The following is an 11,002-nucleotide window of genomic DNA, read 5'->3' as shown; positions in this document are numbered from 1 at the left end:
CAAAATTGATATTCCAAGATCATCCGAACTGATCTTCTGAAAATCTAAAACGAAGAACAAGGCTAGGTTCGGCTGACTCGAACAAAATCTAGCAAAGTTAAATTAGCCGAACATAGAGTTTTTCTAAATCATATACTAGGTTCGGCTCAAAATTGATATTCCAAGATTAGCCGAACTGATCTTCTGAAAACCCTAATTTCATCTTTGAAATCATATTCTATCGATCAAACAAAATAAAATCAATCCAAAACAAGATAGGTTTGTTACAAATACATTCTAAAATACATCTGAGAGCAATTGAGATTTGGATTTCGCACTGCATCGCTGACTTCGATTCTTGTTTCCTTTGCTTGATTAATTGCTTGGTTGAATTGGAATCCAAAATGTTTAAGTTTAAAGGTAACTTTGATCTTTGATTTTAGGTTTTTTGAGGATAAGGGCATGCTAGTAATTTAAATTGTTCAAGGATATATAGGTAATTGCACTACTTTTAGACACCCCTTATAAACCCACCCTAGATGGGATAATGAATGAGTATGCCTCAAAACAGGTTTCTTCTATTGTTACTGTTGAATGTACACGTTTGGTATCTGGATATGTGTAATGTTCCAAATTTCACAAGTGTGGTTGAATGCAAGATACTAACTATCTAATCAGGCGATTAGGGATCACTAATGTGACTGTGGATTTTCATTAAAACTTGAGTAGGCCTTTTGAACAATCTCCAAAGGATGTAATCTAGTTTGTTTTTTTTGACAAAACCATCCTATTTTTGGTTCAATTGTGAGATTTTCTTTCTAATATTTGGTAATCATATCCTTCTTTCTTGAATTGAGGTAAAAGAAAATAAATCTGCGGTTGAAAGTTAGATCCGACCGAACAATTACAAAAGAGAGAACATTAACAACTCGCCAACACACACAGATGAAATCACAAGAAATAAAGAAGTAGATTCGTTTCTAACAGGTATTTTGTTGTGAATACTAATATGGGATTCTGTTTTTCTTGTGCATGGAGCTTAAATACAATCTTTAGTCTATCACATTTATTTGTGTACTTCATTTCTTCCTGAGAGATTCAAATAAAACAAGGTAACTGGGTCGGTCTTTAGAACATTAAAAACAAAGTGATGGTATGTATCACAGTTTCCTCCAACTTCTCAAATATCACTATTTCTTGTTCAGTTTCATTTTGTATAACGTCTAAACAGGTTATCTAGCAACTTCCTTATATACCCTTCAAAAATGATAAAAGTGCAGACAACATGAAGTAATTATGTGATACATTACGTGTATGTAAATGACATTGATGTGAACTTTGTCGATCTGTTAGGAACGTCGGTTTGTTAAAAATTTGTTATTAGAAATTGATTTCTTAAAATCAAAGTTTATAAAAGTTGATTATGTTACTTTAATGGGGTCTATGAAATTGAATACCTTCGGTCACGCACTGTCATATAGGGGACAGTAAGGCAATCACTACAAGAAATTTAGGCCGGGTTTGGTAATGTTTTTATTTTCCCAAAAGCACTTTCAAAACCTATATATGTTAATAATTTTTGAATTTAATGTTTGGTAAAAAAAAATCAAAATGCTTTTTATCTAAAACACTTTCCAGATTCCTCAATTTCTAAAAGTTAGGGAATAAAAGCTTTTAAAAACTACAAAAGCATAAGCTTTGGTCCCACCAAAATTTAATACTTGGTTTATCTTTTTTGTCCCTATTTTATTTTACAAATGACAAAAATTATCCTTAAATATATATATAATTAATTTTTTATTTCTTATATTTTAATCTTTAAATATTATTATATTTTATTATACCATTTCATTTAATTTGTCAAAAATAAAAATAAAACCAAATATTAAATAATTATTTAATTTTAGTTTGATTTTTTGTTTGATATATATATATATATACTAGGTATGGCCGGGGTTCAACCTTTTTTTATTTTCTTTGGTTGTTTGGTCGGCTGGTCGGTATTCTTCCATAAAATTTTAGTCATTAACAAAACAGATTAGATTTGAAATGTCAAACATCGAACCTATAAGTTAGTTGGGGACTGCGATCCTAGTGTTTTGTTGGTCTTGTTAAATTAGCTAGGGGTTACAGTCCTGGCCATGGCCTCTTAATCGTGCCCTAGTGTTTCGTTGGTCGTGTCTAATTAGTCGGTGCATACATCCCCTACCGTAGCCTCTTAATCATGCCATAGGGTTTTGTTGGTCGTGCCAAATTAGCCGGAGGTTACACTCCTGGCCATGGCCTCTTAATCATGTCGTAGTGTTTCGTTGGTCGTGTCAAATTAGTCGGGGGATACAGCCCCGACCGTGGCTTCTTAATCATGCCGTAGTCGGGGGTATACACGCATGGGCAATTTTGCCATTACGAAAATTATAAATAAGGGCTAGCTTCAGTTTAGGTTTTGGTTGACCTTATTTTGTTTTATTGTTGGCTCCTAATTCCTTTTGAGTGGCCCCTAAAAACGCTAGGATAATAAAGCTATTAAAGATTATTTTTGTCCTGCTGGATTAATGAGTTTATCCAGACGGGCATATTGTTCATTTAGATATAAAAACCTCCGGACATTGCATGTTTTACGATTTCGTCTGCTAAATCATTTTCCTCTCTTTTCACATGAGAGCAATACCAGAAATCAAATTCTCAAATAATTATTAAAGCATCAATGATTAAATTTACTGAGGTCCATTTTATTGCCGAAAAATTCTCATTTAATGCACTAATTGTTGCAGGGCTCATAGCCCATGGATGTGCGGTGCATTAGATGACTAGGTTTTCTCTTTCCTATATATAAAGAACATTGTATGTGTGTAAAAGTTGAAGCCTCTTTATCAATAAGAAGTCTTATTTTTCTCTAATTGTTACTCCAAAACATTATCATGCACGATGTTATACCATGGAGCTATATCGGGTTGATTGATTTTTTTTTCTACACGGATTAACGTCAAGCTAATGTGGAAATTGTTGGAATCAAATCTGATAAGTTGGATCTGTTTTGCCCTATAAATATATATTTTCTTTTTCTTTTTCCTAATTTTTGATTTCATTTTTGGAATCTGCGCGTGTTTTGTGATTTTAATTTTGGGTATACTAAATCTGCGGCGAAAATTGATTTGATTATGAATTAGGGATTTCTTGATTAATTTAATTTAATCGTTTGTAGGTGAAAATTGATTTGATTAGAATTAAGGATTATTTTGATTGTTAATCTTAATCGTTTATAATTTAGAATCTGTAATTATTTTATTTTGTGTGCCTGTATGTAATAATCTTGTAGTAATCTCGTACGTACTAATCAGGGATTAGTTGTTCTAATCTCGTCCTGTATGTACTAATCTCAGGGATTATGTTAGTTAATGGTTTGGAATTTGGGACATGACTGAAATCGGAGGAAAGGGGGAGCAAAACCTGTCTGTTCACGTCCCGTGGAGAAGGAAAGTTGACCCGGATAAACCGATCCGACCCGACCACCAGCCGATCCGACTCGGTGCTGTTCCAGCTGGGTCCTATTCTAGGCTGATTTTGAGGCGTGCACGGCTAAGACTGTTCCGGTTTTGTCTATATACGGCGGGAATCAAAATGAAATGTGAGGTATTTAACCAATGTGAGGTCTGTGCATCGTATTTTCGTTGGGCTTATTTATTTATTTTTAAGAATAGGCCTAGTTGTATTCTTATTTCCCTTAAGATAAGTCCATGTCATATGAACGGTAAAGTAAGAATTTTGGTTAATGTTATTTATTTCTATTGAATATGATATTGATTATAGTTAAATGATGTTCATAATATAATTGGTTGTACCAACTCGATTCAAATGTATGTATTTGGGATTTAGAAGTACTTGAACACCATTATTGTGTACTTGATATTTTCTTCCCAAAATTTGAATGTTCGGTGGAATATAATCCACTTGCTCGACTATTAATTTGTCAGTAATTTTAAAAGATACGTCCAAATAAGTAAAATATACCCGTTAAGTTGTTATCAATTTTGATCTAAGATTCAGTTTTTCTTCTACATAGAGCTCAGATACAATTAATGCTCTGTGGTCTTCATTTCTTTCTTGACAGATTCAAATTGCACTCTTGGTATTTGAGTCAGTTGTGAAAACTGAAAAGACAAATTGTTAGTCTGGTATATATCACAGTTTCCTCCAACTTCCAAAAATTTTGTAATTTTTTTCTCCCCGGAGTCCTCGCTCTTTGAGTATAAAGCTATTCTTGTTCTTGTTCAGATTCATTTTTCCTCTTTCATTTTGTATAATAAAGTCAAATAAGTGATATTACCACTTCTATATACTCTCGAAGAATGACCAAGGTGCAAATTACATGAGCTTCTTATGCGCTAGATAACGTGTTATAAATGACATTGATGTGAATTTTGTTAGGAACGACCAAGGTGCAATCTGTTAAGAACGTTAGTTTGTTAAAATCTGTTAAGAACGTTAGTTTTAGGGGTGTGCAGAAAAACCGAAACCCTGGATTTTATTCGTATCTGTCCGCACAATTGCGGGTGAAATCCAATCCGCAAGATTTTTGGGCCGGACACGGATGGAAATCTCAAATCCGCATGCGGTGCGGTTGCGGTTGGACAATAAAACCCGCAGATTTACCCGCACCGTAGGACATGAAAGAAATTTAATAGAAATATTAAGGATAGTATGGGAACTACGAGTTTATATATAAACAAGGGAGGTTTGGCAGAACCAACTTAAAAGGGAAGTATGGAGAATTGAGCAAGAAATTATGCAAGCAGTTGCTGGAGCTAGCCAGGAGTGCGAGCTAAGAAAATACTTGATGGGGTGTCGCCAAAGAACATTCTGAAGCTTAATAAGCTTATATAGCTGCAAATGATGAAGGGATAGTGAAACTGAGAGATGAGATGAGGGTTATGACTGCCCATTGGAAACTTAAAACTAGAGAACTGGAAGCACATGTACGTGTCCTTTTCAACACTATGTAAAACTTGTATTCTATCTGAGTTTATACTTCACTCTAAAGCTTCCATCCATGCTTAGTTATGAATTGTATGGTCTATGATACAGTTGGAGAAACATCATAGAGTTGATCAAGCTCTGAAAAAGAGGGTGTTGAAGTTGGAATTCTGTCTTCAGGAAGCTCGAGCACAGACTCGGAAGCTGCCGAGGGTATTAAATCCTACTTCTGTGATTTTTTTTTTAATTATTTTTTTAACTAAATCCTCGGTTAATTCGTATCCGGTCCGTACAATCCGCCGATCCGCAGAGATCAAATCCGCAGGTGATTGGGTCGGTCACGGTTCAATTTTCCAAATCCGCAACGTTAACGGTTTGGTTGCGGGTGACCCCTAATCCGCAACCGTCCATCCGTTGCACACCCCTAATTAGTTTGTTAAAATTTGTTATTAGAAATTGATTTCTTAAAATTAAAGTTTGTGGGGGAAATTAAAAAAATGACAATATGGGAAAATGCAAGTCCGAACTTCTCCTTGGTCAGTAGGCCCATGTGTGTGTAGCCTTTTTAATATTGCACTTGCAAGTTGCAAACCACAAATACCGTACTAATACTTTGGAATCCAAGAACAAAAAGATCGGCGGCATGGTATATTCCACTGTGACACACTAACCATCGTTTATTATTGAGTACCTTGGGTTTTTATTAAGTTATTATTTTACACCATATGTTACTTGATTAGTGTTGGTAACAGGGGATACAGCTCCCCTGAAGGGATACATCTGTGGTGATTTGACTACGGATGAAAAGTATAAAAGCAATGATTCATCAACGATGAAGACCCTCGGGTGATTGATTTCCCCCTCGCATCATTTTTGTCTAAGATTTCCAACATTCAGCCATGCAACATTCATATCTCTATATTTATATTGATTAGGAATGTCAACCTCTAACAATGATAGGAACAGGGCCGGCCCTGAGGTATATTGTTTACATAGCACTATTCGTTGACGACAAAGTTTAGAACCTACTGGATAGGAACCTAAGGTATTGATGCCCCAAAGTAAATCCAAGAATGATGCCCCTTGAACAAGCTATTGTTAGATCATTTTCTTAACATCATAAACAAATTAAGCGACTATTTTTTTTATTAAATCATGATTATAAAGCCTATTATAATAAAGAAATGAACTAAGAAAGAAAAGTAAAAATTGATTAGCCTAAATACGATATTTGGATCTGAGAAGAAGACTAGTTAAAAAAGAAAAGAGGTCAAATGTTAAAAGAGGCATATTTTTTGGTAAGCAAAGGCGCCGGAAAATATTAGATGCTGAGGCCTGTGCTTAACTCCATTTGTTCTTTCCATAACTGTGGGAACGTGACAACGTGTCACCTATTGCCTAAAGCATATATTTCATTCCTTAACTGTGTGTCACATATTGCGTAATAAAACAGTCAAATTTAATTCAATAGCCAATTACAGGAGTATATCAACATAAATCTTTCTAAAAGATTTTGTTTTTCTTTTACCGCCCCATACTTTCGTTGACTTTTGAAATGAGATTGGGATAAAATAATTTTTTTGATACCCCGGAAAGTTGATGCCCGAAGTACTGCTTCGGCTGTTTTGGGTCAGGGCCCGCCCTGGATAGGAAACACCTTTCCACGGGACAAATATATTGCAGACCTAATCCAGCGCTTGCTAATAGCTATGGACATTAGATTTTACAAGGAAGATCGGAACTATGTGGCAACTTTGGGTTATTGATAAAACAATATCCAATCACATCCTCTACTCATCTGGGTTTGGGTGTGGGTGATGGTGTAGGTGTAGGTGTAGGTGTAGGGATGATATAAAAGGATGATTCAGTTGGAATACAATCTTGGTCATACACCCGGCCACCAAGGTTCTGCAAGAAGATGAATCTATCATTTTACATCCCCCATTATCTTTTGACGGTCCATGCCAATGTCGTTATTATTTGTTTCAATTTAAATTTACTTTTTATTTGCACGGGCTCCACCTCCTGCAAAAGAATTATATTCTATAAAATTAACTATCAATTTTTTTTAACGGTAGATAGGAAAGGATTCATTGAAAAAGAGGTACTCAGGGGTACCACAATCCAATAAAAACAACCGACACAAAAAAGGAAATCAAATTTGGAATCGATCACCCAAAGAAAAGAACCAAAAACAAAAAGCCAAGTGAGAAAAACATGAAATAAACATCAAACATCTCATATCCAACTCAAACCGGCCGATAGAAATACGAATCTCATAAAGCTATCACCATGTTAATCGTCAATCCCAACATTTTAATGTGCGACTCCACCCAAAAATAAGCTTGAATCTTAATATCTCGAATCAGACTTTCCAAGTTTCTCTTTTTATGATTGAAGATTCTAGAATTCCTTTCTTTCCAAATGCACCACCATATTGCAACCGGTAAGTTGTTCCATACACAGTCAAGTCTTTCATCCCAATTATGTCTCCAATTTTTTACAGTGCAAAAATATTACTATCGTAATTCCAATTGAAGTTGCATCCTTCGGCAAAATAATCTCAAATTCTCTTTATTCGCCAACAATCATGTAATAGATGGGTACTTGTTTCATCTTCTTCACAAAACCGGCATACCATATCCATATCCATGCCCCTTTTAATAAGCTTGTCCTCCGTCATCAATCTCTCATGGTATAAAAGTCAAAGAATAAAGTTTACTTTGTACGGATAATGTCTATTCCAAATAATATCACTTGAGAAGCTAATGTATTAGGAAATAATATAGGAGTCTATATTTAGGAGATATACACTTTAAGGAGTTTGAGTTATATTAGGAAAGTGTCTATGTTTAGAGTTTGATCTTAGGTAGGAAAGTGGCTTGAGTGGTCGTCAAGTTTGTGAACAATATAAATTGGCTGTTAAGCCATAAGAATTATATACCAAGAATTATTATCAATGTAGACGTTCAATGCTTCCGCGTTTATGCTCTCCTCTCTCTTGCTCGATCCTTAACATGGTATCAGAGCCAGGTTAAAGGCAGAGAGAGGAGAGGAAGAAAATTAGAGAGTTTTAAAAGAATTAAAAAAAAAAAAAAAGGAGAACTGTTCGAAGTTGTTCGAAGGTCCGTCGTGTTGCTGTGTTGGTGTTTGTTTTCAGCATGGTTCGAGAAGTTGCGATAAACAAGACGTAAGTTTGTGGGTGAACAGAAAACAAAAAGAAGTTCTGTTGTTGTTTTTCGTGAAACAAACAACAAAGTTTTGAGAGTTTCATAATTACGAAACAGGGAGAGCTTGAGATTGTGAAGTTTGTGAATTATGGTGGTTAATTGATGATGCTCGTTGCCGTTGTACATGATTTCTATATCATGTCCTTCTCGGTGTTCTAAGGTTTACTGCCGACGTGTTTACTGCCAACGTAGGTGATTGATGGCTGATGATCATGGATACTAGTGTTTTAAGAGAAAGTCGCGTGAAAGTAGATTGTGTTGTTTGTTGTCAAGCCGAGGTGGTGTATGTCTTCACCAGTGTTCGAAAGTAAAAAAAAAATTGGTGATGTTTCGTTGCTAGAGCTTTAGGGTTTCAAGACGACCTAAAATAAAATAAAATAAAGGACGTAAGATACTGCTCCAAGACCTGGTGTCTGTCAAGATGTGTCGATGGGTGATTGGCATATAGGTTTGAAGGATATTTTTGAGGTCATAAAGGAGTGTTCCAAGGATTTACTACCGACAGATGGTGCCGTCAGTAACCAGGTGGCTAATTGGGAATTCGGGATACTTGATAAATAAGCAAGAGAAAGATGAAATTGATGCCGAGGCTTCCAATGAGACGGTGGTTGCTGTGAGGCTGAGAAAGAAGAAGTTGGGTACTATCATGGGAGTTCGGAGAAGAAGGCACATGCTGTGATGTTGCTGCCGTTGATGCTGCAAGAAGAATGGTTGTTCCCAGTGGTTGTTGTTGCCGAGAAGACAAGCAAGGAAGACAAGTGATCCGAGCTCGTTGTGTTATTCAGGAAAGTAGTGGCTGCGTATGGTTATTGTCGCTGGTTTTACAAATCAATAGAGATGGAAATTTGGGTTTCACGACTCAAGAGAAGCTGTTGGAGCTGTGATGGCGTTGGTAGAAAAAAAAAAAAAGACGAGTTGAGTTTAACTGTCTTAACTTCCTGTTGATGGAATCCGCAGGCAAGTTGCTAAAAAAAAAAGTGATAATTGGAAGATTGTTACGGAGGCTAGCAGTTACATGAGTACTATTACAGGTGAACAAAAGTGTGACAAAAGAATGTCACAGTTAAGTGTTACTGAAGAATTGTTACAGAGACGTAACAGAAGATCAAAGTTGGTACTGCAGTCAAGAAGGACTGGTACAGTTTGATGAAGTTGATCGAATTCAGAAACATGGTGATTGAAGAGTTTGTGGCAGAAATTTGGAAATCCTACAAAGTGTGGCAGACTTTGTGTTAGTTATTGCTTGTGGAAGAAGCATAACAACAGAAAGATTGTGAGAGAATCTTAAAAAAAAAAAAAGGGTGAAGGTTTCGCAAAAATAGCGTGACTGGAACAAGAGAAGAAGAAACAACATTCATATTGTGAAGAAGAAAAAAAAAAAAAAAAAAACAATCACCAAGAGGTGATGAGAAAAAGAACAACAATAATAGGTTGAAATCCTATGAGTTGTCGAGAGAGTACAAAAGTATTCTATCGAAGAAACCAAGAAAACAAGAGTACAAGAAGTATTCTTCAGAAGCTAGGACCGTAATGTCCTAAAACTACAAAGATGGGACCGTAATGTCCTTAAACTTCCGAAAATGGGACCGTAATGTCCTTAAATTATGAAGGGGACCGAAACGTCCTTAAACTACGGTCTGAAGATTTTTTTTTCTCGCAAAAGCGTTGAAAAAAAAAGAAGAAGAAAACCGAAGTTAAATTTCTTTTGTCCAAGATGGGCATTCGTGATCTACATGCTCCATCTTGAGGGAGGGTATTAGGAAATAATATAGGAGTCTATATTTAGGAGATATACACTTTAAGGAGTTTGAGTTATATTAGGAAAGTGTCTATGTTTAGAGTTTGATCTTAGGTAGGAAAGTGGCTTGAGTGGTCGTCAAGTTTGTGAACAATATAAATTGGCTGTTAAGCCATAAGAATTATATACCAAGAATTATTATCAATGTAGACGTTCAATGCTTCCACGTTTATGCTCTCCTCTCTCTTGCTCGATCCTTAACATAATGTCTCCTTGGTCACAAAGAGAATCAAACCCGCATTTAACCTTATAAGCATCAACCACATTGTTTCTATCCACCATCCACAATTTAGAGTCTACGACCCCTTCTTGAATATTCACCACTTCTAGTAAAGAGTTCATGGAAGCAATCTCCCTCGTAATGGTTTGAGAATATCTACTTTGACACATGAACTTCCATTTGAGCCGTTAACTATCATTTTTAAGAGTAACACGTTCAAAAAGGTACAAAAAAAACTACACCAGTGCGTAGCAGGGAAAAAATCTAGTTCTCTCTTGAAATCACTGATTTCATACCAATGGTACTTGTTTATTTGATGAAGCAGTAGCGGTGGGTTTCATGTTGGAGTTTTGGCTGTGGAAGAGATCTAACCGTGGAAGTGTTTTTAGAGCAAGGTACCAGCCGACGACCGCAGAAGAGAGGTAGAATGTATTTGGGATTGTCTTTTCCATTTGTGGCTCTTCTTGGGATGGGTTTCAATTTCCTGGATCATGGGTTAAGGGTTCTATGTGGGCTTTCAATGTTGTGTGTTGCAACAGTTTACTTTTTATCTGGGCTTCTTATAATCCTAAGTGACAAGCATTTCTTGGGTTTCTTTGGGGTAACAAATCTTTTCTCGTTAAATTTTGCTTTATTTCCTCTTTCATTTTGTATATAAAGTCCAAGTCCTGCTCCATAACGTGTTTGCAAATGACATTGATGTGCGTTTTTTCCATGCATCTACAATGCTTACATACTGTACTACTTCCAAATCAACTTAATTTCTAACTGCCAAAACAAATAGAAATAAAAAACCATGCCGTT

At 35.8% G+C, this 11,002-nt stretch overlaps 1 pseudogene; it reads left to right on the top strand.

The window, feature by feature from the left end:
- The first annotated feature begins 3,393 nt into the window (after positions 1–3,393).
- On the top strand, positions 3,394–8,859 carry LOC113350972 (annotated as a pseudogene).
- The last annotated feature ends 2,143 nt before the right edge of the window (positions 8,860–11,002 follow it).

The sequence above is a fragment of the Papaver somniferum genome, chromosome 2 (assembly GCF_003573695.1).
Source record: "Papaver somniferum cultivar HN1 chromosome 2, ASM357369v1, whole genome shotgun sequence".
NCBI classification, from domain to species: domain Eukaryota; kingdom Viridiplantae; phylum Streptophyta; class Magnoliopsida; order Ranunculales; family Papaveraceae; genus Papaver; species Papaver somniferum.
Note: the sequence above shows the minus strand (reverse complement) of the source record. Positions and strands in the feature narration are given on the sequence as shown.